Source organism: Teleopsis dalmanni, chromosome 1, assembly GCF_002237135.1.
Source record: "Teleopsis dalmanni isolate 2A chromosome 1, ASM223713v2, whole genome shotgun sequence".
NCBI lineage: Eukaryota > Metazoa > Arthropoda > Insecta > Diptera > Diopsidae > Teleopsis > Teleopsis dalmanni.
The window spans coordinates 225778352-225790586 of record NC_051846.1 but is presented as its reverse complement, the minus strand read 5'-3'; positions in this window follow the sequence as shown (position 1 = coordinate 225790586).

Sequence of the window (12235 nt, the reverse complement as noted above, 5' to 3'; positions counted from 1 at the left end):
TATATTTAAAATTCTTCTATTATAAATAATTTCATGTTTAAACTATATATGATTTATTAGTTGACTGTTTAATTCCATTAGAGCTAATTATAGCCTTTTAAATAATACAAAACTCAAATCGTAGGGATGAGGAATATTTAATTGCTTAATATTGTTAGTCTCTTGTTAAATGAGAGTTTCAAACGATGTTAAAAGTTAAAAGAAATTTCTTGTAGTATTTATTGTACAATTAATTATATATGCTAAACAATCAACATATTTATTTATTTTAAATTCTTGTTCACGAGGTATTCTTGATACTATAAAACTGAATTATTTATATCAATAAATTATTATGATATATCGTATATATTTAATTATGGTATTTGCGGTGTTTCGTTAGGAAGCAGACTATTAACTAACTTCATTTTATCTATTGGTTGTGACATAGGTATCGATGATTGCCACGAGTTGCCAGATTTAATACAATCCAACAAAGAATTCCAACACTTTTTTTCAAATTTTGCATGATTACAAAATCAATCATTTGTTTCAATGATTATAAAAAAACATTTTATATTTAAAACTTAACGTCCCTCCTACGAATTGCGTAAAGCAGTTATCTTCTTTGGTGGATGTTTCAAAGTTTCCGCCTTATAACCCCATTAGCAAAATGAAAACCATATCCATTACAACATATTCAGTCATTAATTGAAGTACCGCAATCTGCGCCAGTGTTTTATTTTTCTTACACAACCATAATTTTCTGTACCTTTTAGATACGTCAGCTTTCTTTTAGCCTCTATTCAATACTGCTCACCCAAATTTTCATTATATTGATCTAGTATACTTCTCGCTTGAGAGAAACTATCCTAACATTTCTTTGGATCTTGATTAAATTCTTTATTAGTCTTGATTATTTTTGATCTTAATTATATAATTAAGAGAATATTCTCTATAGGAACAGTATTTGAGTAAGCCAAGCTCAATCATTTTACCATAATTCTGCAAATAGATTACAGACTTTATGAAATCGTTGATAGTATTTGTTGCTATTAAGATATCACCCACTTAAATTAAGACAGTATTATTTCTTTCTTTCTTTCCTTATCTTTTAAATATATATGTACATAAATTGGCATCAGATATCCGAAAAAAAGAGTAAGAAGAAATTTTTATAACCTAACCTACACCGTTATTAAGGTATTCACCAGATTCTTCAATTCATTGACTTCTGTTATAGAATGCTTCAATCTGCACAGAAAGTGTTCAATTGTCTCTCTTTCTGCCTTCTTCCTTCAGCTTTTGCAATTCTATTTAAATAAGATACCCAATTCTTCGACAGAGGTAAATATTGGTCAATGATATCATTTTCAACTAATGCTGTCTTCTTATTCACATTGTTGCTTACGACAGCAACATTATGCCTTTTAGGTTATATAGAGTTGCAATTCCCAATAATATTTCTGGAGGATTCCCAAATTTAATAAAAAATATTTTAGAAAGCTTAATTAGTTAGTTAGAAAGCTTAATAAATATAACTTCATAAGATGACATTTTGAGCGTTTTATGAAATATCAGCACATAAAGTGGTTGGGCGATCTTGTATCAGTTACAAGATCGCTGGCGTAAACAATTACCGAAATCAAACCGTTTAGATTTTGCGAGTCCGTTCTTAACGCGTATGTGGCTCATAGTTGTGGACGCATATTCAAACTTTCTATATACTGTAGAACTATCAAAAATTACAACTGTTACAACAGTTGGAACTCTACAAAAAATTTTTTCTATAGAAGGCCTTCTGTGCACTATCGTTACAGAGAACGGAACACAATTCACGCGCAACGAATTTTAAAAGTTTTGCGAAATGAACGCAATTCAGCATCGCACGTCTGCCTTATTTTATCCGGCTTCAAATGGGTTAGCGGAAAGACATGTGAGAGCTTTTAAAATAATGAAAGAGAAACAACATGTCGACCAAGCGTTATATAAATATATCACAACATATAGAACTACTCTAAATCTAACATCTGAGAAATTGTCTGCAAAGTTGTTATATGGGCGTCAACTGAGCACCATTCTATCAGCGTTGTTTCCGGAAGCTATTGAGACGACGAAAGCTTAATACAGAAACAAATTCTTAATTGGAGAGGTGTTGGCTCATAATTATTTGGGACTGTATGAATTGATAAAGGCCCAGATACAGATATTGTTAGGAAATAGAATTTATTCTATTCGTCCTAACGTGGTAATATGAAATGACATCAAAACCAAATACGTCCAAATTTGTCGTCATCGCCTTCAGTTCAGCTCAGGACAGAGGATGTTGATTAAACAACTACATCTGATTCTGGCCCGGAACAAAGTCAAAGGGAGATAGACGACAAAGTGGAGACCGATATCAGACGTGGGTCTACAGATACTGACCAGTTGCCAGTTCAATTAGGAGAGAATATAAACTGTTCGTTTTGTTCCGGTATAATAAATTCAATATCAAATACTTTTTTTAATGATTTTGAAAGTAGGTCCGAGGAAATGTTGAGTATGTATAATCATTTTTGAAGTGTAGGCTCATGTTTAATAATAATGTATAAAAATTGTATTTGACATATATACATCAATATATTTATTCATTCATTGATTTTGAGATAGACTATATCGAGCATACAATAATAAAGTTAATGTTATTTAGCAAACAAACTAACATTTATAAAATCGAATAATGTGGATTCCCGGACATGAAGACGTATGTGGGAATTTAGCGACTGCCAATAACAGCATACTGTTATTGCTTTACCTTGCTAACACAACATGACCTTAGTAATGTAATATATATTCACTAATATATATAATACTAAGAAACAAAATTGCATTTCTTTAACATCAATGGAACAGATACAAAAACTGATACATGTACAAGAAATGAAATCTCTGAAATCTCACGACATACAATCGGGCAAACGATCCTGTCCCACAAAAGCATACTTCTCAAGAACCCTGTAGCTTTTGCGGTGATCCGATATTAACTTTTAATATTCTTGATTCCTTTCGTATTTTCTCCAATTAACGACAAAATTATTCATTTTCATTCACAAATTACTAGCAAAACTCGATGTCTGAATCTTAGAAAACTTTATCCTTAACATTCAATATTTCACTCAAGCTTAATCTACCTTTCTTATAACTTATTCATACCAACGTAAATTAGTGTTGATTTGTTTCAACTGCATCTACATGCGCTTAAATTTGGGCACCAACTTCAACTCATCTGTGACTATCAAACCTTTAGAGAACTTATTTTACTTAACTATAGTGAAGGTAGTTGAAAGCGTAGGACTAGTGGATAGATACCCTGCTTTTCCTCACATCTATTATACACAGGCGTAACTTAGTATAGTTTAATATTTTCATTCATTCACTTACTTCTTTTGATTGAATACAGAAAAGGTGCCATCAATTAGTCATGTTTGCATATTTACAGACATACAAATGATTATCAATAAATCGATTCATATTGTGTTACCGATCAAGAGTACATATAGTATAAAATACATGCACAAATCGTATACATATAGTATCTAGTATACACACGGTTTATATATTGTAATATCTGATCTTTTTATCACGTTTTACTAAATTAAGATTTCCAAATTAATTTTTCATATTATATTATATATACTTATTTATTAGTATATTCTTTATCTTAGTTTCTTTTATAACTTAATGACAGAGAGAGAAATTAATATTAGTGATCCAATTTCATTAATTCCATTAAGCATTAAAGAAATCTAGAATGCTTTTTAAAAATGTCGATCTTCTAGAACAAAGTTCCAGAAAAAACACAAATATGCATAACAACAATAAAACTAGATATAAACTGAATATTCCAAAAAGCAACCAAACGGAAAGTACTTGTGCTATGTGAGGCTCCTCCTGTAATAAACGGTTTTTATCCAGATAAGTATCCTCAAATTTTCGTATGAAACCAGAAGACATTATATCCATTAGAATTTCATTGATTTTATGTAGTAAAAAAGAATGCTTTGGCAAATACATCGTAAGTGGTACAGTGGACAGTTTTTTCGGTAAGAAATAAACAGGATCATGACTTTTGTTTTGATTATAATAAAATAGGACATATTCAGGACAAGGAATCGCTATAGTTTCAGCTTCGTCACGTGTTCGGAAAACCATAATATACATTAATTTCGAATAATTTTCGACTGCCTGTATGTTAATTGATTTAATAGATTCCTTCATCATATCTTTTAGTGTATAGTGAACATAGAATGTATAATTTTTTTCAATCAATTCATCAACAGTTTGAAGTGATGTACGTGTCCGTCCATCTTGTAAAATCGAAAATAGTTCACTTAAATATGCATTTCGTAATACAAGTGTGTATAATATCCAAACTGTTAGTAGGTACCGAGCGAAATTTCTTCTTGGTAGCCTATGTAGACCAATACCATATAATGAACTCCATAGATTTGTAAATGGTAAACGATTTTTCTGCCCGAAAATGAAATTAAGTACTTCGATTTTGCAAAACAGTTTTACACCAAATATTATAAATATTGCAAATAGTACACTGAATCCTAAACAGATCCATATGTAATTTCCGAAAGGTTTTACAAGTCGTTCATAAGGTGACATTTGTCGCCCCTTAGGTATTACTGCATACACTGAATTACTCAAATAGGGAAATGTTGCTTGCATAATACTTGAGTGCATTTTATTATATATATAACCACCAATTGTTATATTTGAGGTACCTTCAATTATCTGCATAAATTAAAAAATAAAATCTACTCATAATGAAAAAGCATTAAGAATATTTTACATACCATTTTCATTGCTTCTGTGATGTTACCACTTAATGGAACGTGATCCAAATCTGTTATAGATTGTAGAAGTGCACGAATTGTAAAATTCAATCTCTGTGAAATTAATGTCAATATCATTCCTTCAATACCATCAAGCCGATCTAATTTTAAAGGTGGTTTATAATTTTTATCAAAAATAATTAATGGCTTAAAAAGGTTAGCTGTCACCACCATATCACACCCATACATGTTGCTAAGTTTATCTGGAAAAAACGGTTTTGGAAATGTGAAGTTTTTATTTTCAACGTTTCCGTCGAAGGTAAGATACATCTCCGGGATAATAGAATTGCACATATTCGGCTTAAAAGGGAAATATGTGTATACCTCTACTGTCTGGTTAGTAAGAACCAATATATTTATATTAATGACGTATATATAGAAAAGTCTGTGAAAAATTTGTCTCATGTTTTCTAAAACATTCGATTCATTGCCAGTGTATATAATTGTGAAGAAACCGAGGCGTTGGAAATAGTTGTGTGTTCTTAGCAAAGTATCTTCTAATTGACTGAAATAAACCATTAATTTAAAGTTTCCTCATAAATATTTTCTGTAATAATAATTACTTACGTAAAGGATTTCAAACTGTCAATTAACCAAATTCCTTTATCTTTGTTTCGAAAATTTTTCATAAAAAGTTCGTCTTCAGTTGCGTTTTCATAAATAGTTGAATTAATCTCATAAATATTTCCATCACCTACGAAAAACTCTATATTCATATCATTTTCATGTTTAGTGGTCCGTTTCAATATCTCTTCAATTAAATCATTATGGTAAAAATTACTCTTGTCAGTAGATGCAAACTGACCAATTGTTAAGGTAGTTGTTGTGGACTCTGCATAGTTATTTAAAATAACCCAAACAGTTGATAAGATCAATGATAGGTTGCCCGTTGGGTTTATATTCCCAGTTATATCTTCCACTCCGTTCATGCTGTTGGACTTATCTAATTTCTACAATTTGACGTCTTCTTACTTTAAGTGTCGATGATATACTAGATTTGTAAATTAAAAATATTTAAAATTCTTATATTATAAATAATTTCATGTTTAAACTATATATGATTTATTAGTTGACTGATTAATTCCATTAGAGCTAATTATAGCCTTTTAAATAATACAAAACTCAAATCGTAGGGATGAGGAATATTTAATTGCTTAATATTGTTAGTCTCTTGTTAAATGAGAGTTTCAAACGATGTTAAAAGTTAAAAGAAATTTCTTGTAATATTTATTGTATAATTATATCTGTTAAAGAATAAACATTTTTTGGATTTTATATTCTTGTTTACGTGATGCTTTTGATACCAAAATACACAAAACTTCATGGAATGGACTGATTAGAACATTGAATTGTTATAATAGGAAAAAAATTTATAATCGGTCATAAGTCTTATCTTCAGGAAAATGCAAAATAAAAAATAATACCATATAAGAAATATTAAACAATATAATATAATATGTATATATACATTAAAAATGCTGTTATGTGAAGCAATTACTTTGAATTACGATATAGCAATATATCTGTTGATTTAAACTTTAATGTTTAATACATTTTTTAACTATAATTATCAACTATTATTTCGATTTAATAGGGAATAATACAATACTTTTTCTAAGATAGAATTCTGTTAGAATCTATTGGGGGAGATGGCCCAGTTCTCTGAGTGAGTGATACAAAATGGTGGTTGCAAAAGTGGAATCGATATGACAGTAAAGGAATATGCAAAATGGAAACAATTTTTTCAATGGTAATATGTTGGCTAATTATTTCATTTCACCTCTTGCCTTTGTATCTATAGATCAATTTTGTAACTAAAATGACACATATATCTGACCAAGAGAAAAATTTAAGCTTTCTATACTCAAATCATAGATACTCATTGTTGATCCTTACCATTTCTAAATCATTATGATAAATATCATTTTATTATAAAAACAATTGGAATACCAAATCTGCAATTCTACCCACATTGAATATTGTTATTATGCTATTTACCTTGCAACATTGTCTTGAAATCATATTTTAACTATGATAAGTGGAATCAAAAAAGATTTTTAATTACTCCATGTGCATCTAAAAAAAACATCCATTGTTAACAGGAAAAGGATAAGTCGTAGTGAAGTGGTGGCCATTAGAGTAGTGCCTCAATAACCTACCTCCTTCTTACCATTTATGTGTATCAACTCGGATCGCCACATGAAAATTTATATTTTTATATGAATTTAATAAATATAGATATTGAAAATATGTGGTTCTTACAAGACGATTTTACAGACCCCACAATAAGTTTTGTTTTAGCTTTGTTACAGAATATATTTCTCGGGCGTGAAGATTCATGTTTTGATGATGTAAATTAACTACCAAAATCATATGTTTTGTGAACACTAGAACTTTTTTGTAGAAATGCACAACTAATAGGGTTCATGCAAACAATCCTCAAATTCTCGACTCTTCGAAAACAAATATCCATCAAGTAATGATGTAGCTATTGTTAGCAATATCCCGACAAAATATTTCGAAAGGATCCAGTGCTATAAAATAAATTTGGGGAATATATTTGAATAATATTGTATTACTCACTTAGGGACAAGGTCTGAATAATATGATTATGTATAACATATATGATTATGTTATATTAATATGATTATGTTAAATGGTACCATATAACTTTTGGAACCACAATACGAACAACTCTGTATTTTATTGATGCTTTATAGAAATATACATATTTAAATATGGAAATTACATTTTTTGTTAGCAAATCTACGAGTATAAATATGGACTAATTCTGTTTGAAACATTTTGAAATTGAATGACCTTCAGTGATGTAAAGCTTTAGTATTGTCTATAAGTGATTTATGAATTTTATATCAGTAAAATTACCTTGAATAAAATAAGAAATAACATCAATTTTTAATAATATAAAATAATAATCATAATTAGAAGATCTTTATTATATTTGTTGATTTTTTAAACATTTTTTATTTATAATTTTTTTCAGAATATAAATGCAGTTAACTATATAAGCGATAAGATATTTTAACTTTCCTTTTAATGTAAATAAGACTATAAATCTGTCCATTAATTTAGTTCTTCAATTGTAAGAATATCTGTTTGTGTGACACTTCTTTGAATTTTTTCTTTTTCGAGAATATTTTAACTTTTTAAACATTTTTTGCGTCGACCAAAATAAAATCTCAAAGAGGAAAACCAATAAACTCAAGCAGTAGCCAAAGAGCAATAAAAGTACAGCACCATATAGTTGCTTTAATGTCATGACTTGCGGCAACTTATCTCCAATATTTATAACCGAACTTGTTCTCGTCTCAATTAACTCTCGCTCCCATTTATCCATCAAACCTACGCTGGCATAAAGTGCAATTAATTGATTAAATTGCGAGAGAATCATCGAATTTTTACGCATATAAATACTTAACTGTTGAGTAAATAATTTGTCCGGTACGACATAGAAGTCGGTATTGTATACATTCTCACGTCTATAGTAACCAAAGTACTCCAAAGCTGTTAAAATTGATACCTTTGAAGTATTGTTTTTTATCAAATCAAAATTATAGAGGTTAGTCGCATTCGATACGTGTGTTATAGTACGTAGGAGCGGTAAGTCGTCCAGTAGATCATATACAACATCGGTTACAAAAACATCATATTTTTGTTGATATAGTTCAAGTATAGTTTGTGGAGGTAACAAGTGTAAGTCAGATTTTATAAAATGGTACAGAAAAGCCTGATATGCTATACGTAACACCATAGTTTTCATTATCCACAGGAAGAGTATGAAACGGGCAAAATTTCTATTTGGTGGCGTTATTATAGTCCCACCTAGACTTGCTATGAACATGTTGTAAAGTGGAGTCTTACATTGTGACCGAAAAGTTTTCGGAGGTTCTCATTTAAAATTCGCGCGCTGTATATTTTTCGATATTTTAAGTTTATGTAGTTTGGCAGCACTGTCTTATTACTATGCAAAAATGAGCGCGATCTTCAGACAGTTCGTTTACGGCAGCTGTTGAAACCAGTTCCCCTCAGTAGTGCGTTGCGAAAAAACAATGGAAAAAAATATTGAACAAAGAGTTTGCATCAAATTTTGTGTTTCGAACGAAATTTCGTGTGCAGAATCGTTGCGAATGCTACAAAAGGCTTATGGGTAATCAGTTTTATCGAAAACTCAAGTTTATGAGTGGTACAAAGCCTTTCAGGACGGTCGTACGACCGTCGAAGACATGCCGCGTTCTGGACGACCTTCGGCCTCTACCACCGACGAAAACATTGAAAAGGCAAAGGAAATCGTGTTCCAAAATCCTCATGTGAGTGTTAGAGAGATAGCACGAGAGCTAGGCATCGGTCGTGAGAGCTATCCGCCGTAAACGGCCTCAATTGTGGAAGGATAATTCATGGATTTTTCATGACGATAATGCTCCCTCGCACCGAGCCAACATTATCAACGATTTTAAGGCCAAACATTCAATAAATACCATCAAACAGCCACCGTATTCACCTGATCTTGCACCGTGTGACTTTTTCCTGTTTCCCAAACTCAAATTACCACTCAGAGGAACGCGTTTTGAATCCATATAAGACGAAAAACAGAATTCGCAGAGGGAACTCAAAGCCATACCGGAAAGCGCCTATAAAAAATGTTTTGATGATTGGAAGAAACGTTGGCATTTGTGTATCGCTTCTAATGGAGCATATTTTGAAGGAGATAAAATAAATATTGATGAAGATTAAGAATTTTGCGTTTGTACATTGTGACCGGAAACTTTTCGGTCACAATGTAAATTGAATACGAGTATATATTCAAGATGCTAGTTCATATTATATAAACTTTATTTTGATGAATAGTAAATGGGTTTGATAGTTAAATGGAATAACTTATCAGTTGAAGATGGTTTAATGGGGTTGACATATTATTTTTTTTTTTAATTTTAAATTTTTACAATTAATTCGTGAGCGTAAAAAGTGTTATAAAAGAATATGTTAGGATTCTGCTAAAAATTTAAAATAATGTTAAAAAAATAAAGAACAACCTTCTTGGAACCTTTTCCTAATTAAGAGCAATAAAACTAAAATTTCCAATTAAGTTGTTGTGTATTAAATGCCAACCTTCATCTTGCCGGCAATCAGACATAAATACGCGTACGAAGCATTTACCAAAAGTGCGGCATTAAAATTGTAAATTAAAAAGATCACACAATAAACATGCATAACGACACATTTATGACATCGGAACGACTTTCGAACAAAAGTCTCGGATAAACTGAGTAGTGAAGTACTCTTACTTTTATTTGCTGGATGCACCAGAAGACAAGGCAACTAATCAAACGAAATACACCGACTGCCTTAAACAAATTTCCGATCATTTTAAATGTCATAAAATTGGAATGCATAAAACTAATAAAAACAAAAAGCCTTTTCAAAATGCCGATAAAGCGATCCTACAAACAACCACGACTCAGGAAACCTGCGACTGATCAATCAACCCAAATTGGGTTTTAACTCGTTCTTTGAGATTTCCTACACCGCCAAAGGGCACATCAGGCGACATGTTGTGCAAACATGCTACCGAATTAGTATACGATAGAACAGCACTATAAATTTGACTACCCCAAAAAGGATCATTTTCCAAGTAAAACATTGACGATGGTAATTAACACATATACTACAAATATTTCGGGTTTAGTGCAACTGTTTTCTTTTCGCTCGTCGTGTTTTTCTTTCCTCCACAGTTGACAACTGGTCCTTGAGCCGTTTGCCGATCATCACAGCAACGTTTGTCGCGCTGCTTTGTCGCATCGTATGGGTACATCCAAAACGTGTTAAAGGAAAATACTTTTCCATGGTTGTATGAAGTAACAACCAAAACGAAATGAGAGTGAGTGCCTACCAAATGTGTTAATTAGGGTTCTCAGCAAAGAAGATAGCTCCGAGATATGCAGAGTTTTTTTGCCATCTATATACTGTGTGTTTTACTATTAATGTTTATTTATTTTTGTTGGTTTGCTAACATTACTTCGTTCTCTACTTTATAATTACAATGGAGGTGCGAAAATCGCATCCTTTTGAAAATATTTTAAGATTAGAAATAAGTGCGTGTATCCTTTAATTTTTAGGATAGATTTGCTAATGTATATGCGATTAGTATGCCATATAAAAGTAACTTCTTACGTTACTGTTTATGTATGTACTTATGTATGTATGTAAAATGTTTTATATAAAAACTGTACCAAAATAAGAGTCTTATTCAGTCCATATAGAGATACTTACAGAACATTTCTTATTTTATATAGAGAGGCTTCTTTATTAATATCAGATATAGTTATTCTGTAATTTTACCTATGTACCAAAATGTTTTATATAAAAACTTCACCAAAATATTCTATATTCAGTTTATACAGAGATACTTACAGAACATTTCTTATTTAATATAGAGGGATTTCTTTATTAATATGAGAGATAGTTATTCTATAATCTTTAGATACAAATGAACACTAATTGGCACTACATGCCTTAACTAAATTCCGGTTAACGACCATGTTATACAGAGAGTCATGGTCTAAATTACCATGGTTTCAATGTAAATTGAAAATGAAAACTTCAAATTTTGGCTCGAAAATAGTAGTAAAGGTGAGGAATTGACAATAGTGATATGACTCTCTGTACAACATGCCGTTTGGTCATGACCAATAAGAACGTAGAATTGTCATATCCATTCGTCACATAACTGTCTGTGTAAAAGATCCTTTCCCTAGAAATTAAATAATATACGTAATACACACGTATATGTTATATACGTACGTAAAGTTATCATCCTAATTGATATTTGATTAAAAATCATGAAATTTAGTTATAGGAATGGTTTCATATTGAATTTAATTATTAAAATCAATTATGACGAACCTTTGTTTTTTAATAAAAAAAGTTTCTTTTTTGATTTTCACCGGACTTAAGTTATTTATTTGATACATCTGTGTTATTCTTATTTGTAAATATTTTTTAAAAATATAATAAAAAATTTCAACACAAATTAAAAGATATAAGTTCGTTAAATATTAAAAAACTTATTGGTAAAATTGGTGGAATCAACAATGAATTATTAAAAAGTTTTTAAGTAGCAATAAATTACATCCAAATTTTATTTTGAATAATAATACTCATAATTAGTGACTTTCTTGTAAATATTTCTAATATTATTAAATAATTTTTTCAGACTTCCAGTACATGGATCTGAACTCATACCTTGCCAAATTTGATAGATGGACCCTCTCCAGCTAAGTGACTGACTATTCTATTTGACCTAAGTTATTCCAACTCCGAGTTTTATCATATTTTTTCACTTACTCGGTTGT